Raw genomic sequence first — 1236 nt, 5'->3', positions numbered from 1 at the left:
TTAATCAGAATCTTCGTGGTATAAGCTAGAATTGATGGGGGCATTCATGGGAATCTGAAAGGTCTAACCTTGTCTGTGGTATTCCGAGTAGGATTTCGGAATTGAATGACTGTGACGAGCTTCAAACTCCTGAAGGCTGGGCGTTAGTGACAGACGCAAAAGAATCAAGGGATTCTATTCCAACCTGATTGAGAACCGACAGATGATTAGCCGTGCTGTGACAAAGCATTTGGACCTTTTTCACGGAGAGGATGGGATGTAGCCATTGACAATAGTGATGCCCTACATACAGCTTGCCATGGAAAGGAGTAAGAAGGATTGGATGAAGCAGTAGGAAAGCAGAGATTCAGGAGGAGCACAACATCTCCATACACCTATCTGAAATTCCCATCATGGAAATACATGAGTAACTTTATCCTTATTTTATGTTTATTTACTATTATTTGATTTTCCAAATTCCATAATTTATTTAAATCTGCCTGACCGAGATTTACAAGATGACCATAGCTTGCTTCATACCAACAATCTCTGTGGGATTGACCCTTACTCACGTAAGGTTTATTACTTGGACGACCCAGTACACTTGCTGGTTAGTTGAACGGAGTTGTGACCACACATAGTAAAGAGCTATTATCTCGAATTAAATTTCATACAAGTACAAAGAGTACGAATCACAATTTCGTCCACCAAGTTTTTGGCGCCGTTGCTGGGGATTGTTCGAGTATGGACAACTGACGGTTCATCTTGTTGCTCAGATTAGGTAATTTTCTTTTTAAAAAGTTTTCAAAAATCTTTCAAAAATATTTTTCTATTATTTTCATTTTTTAATATAATTTTCGAAAAAAATAATAAAATACAAAAAAAATCATAAAATCATAAAAACCAAAAATATTTTGTGTTTCTTGTTTGAGTCTTGAGTCAATTTTTAAGTTTGGTATCAATTGCATGCTTTAAATTTTTTTTCTTGCATTTTTCAAAAAATTCATGCATTCATAGTGTTCTTCATGATCTTCAAGTTGTTCTTGGTAAGTCTTCTTGTTTGATCTTGATGTTTTCTTGTGTTGTATCTTTTGTTGTTTTTCATATGCATTTTTTATTTGTTAGAGTCCATGCATTAAAGATTTCTAAGTTTGGTGTCTTGCATGTTTTTTTTGCATCAAAAATTTTTCAAAATTATGCTCTTGATGTTCATCATGATCTTTAAAGTGTTCTTGGTGTTCATCTTGACATTCATAG

Source organism: Arachis duranensis, chromosome 7 (genome assembly GCF_000817695.3).
Source record: "Arachis duranensis cultivar V14167 chromosome 7, aradu.V14167.gnm2.J7QH, whole genome shotgun sequence".
Taxonomy (NCBI): Eukaryota; Viridiplantae; Streptophyta; class Magnoliopsida; order Fabales; family Fabaceae; genus Arachis; species Arachis duranensis.
This window is presented reverse-complemented; position numbering follows the sequence as displayed.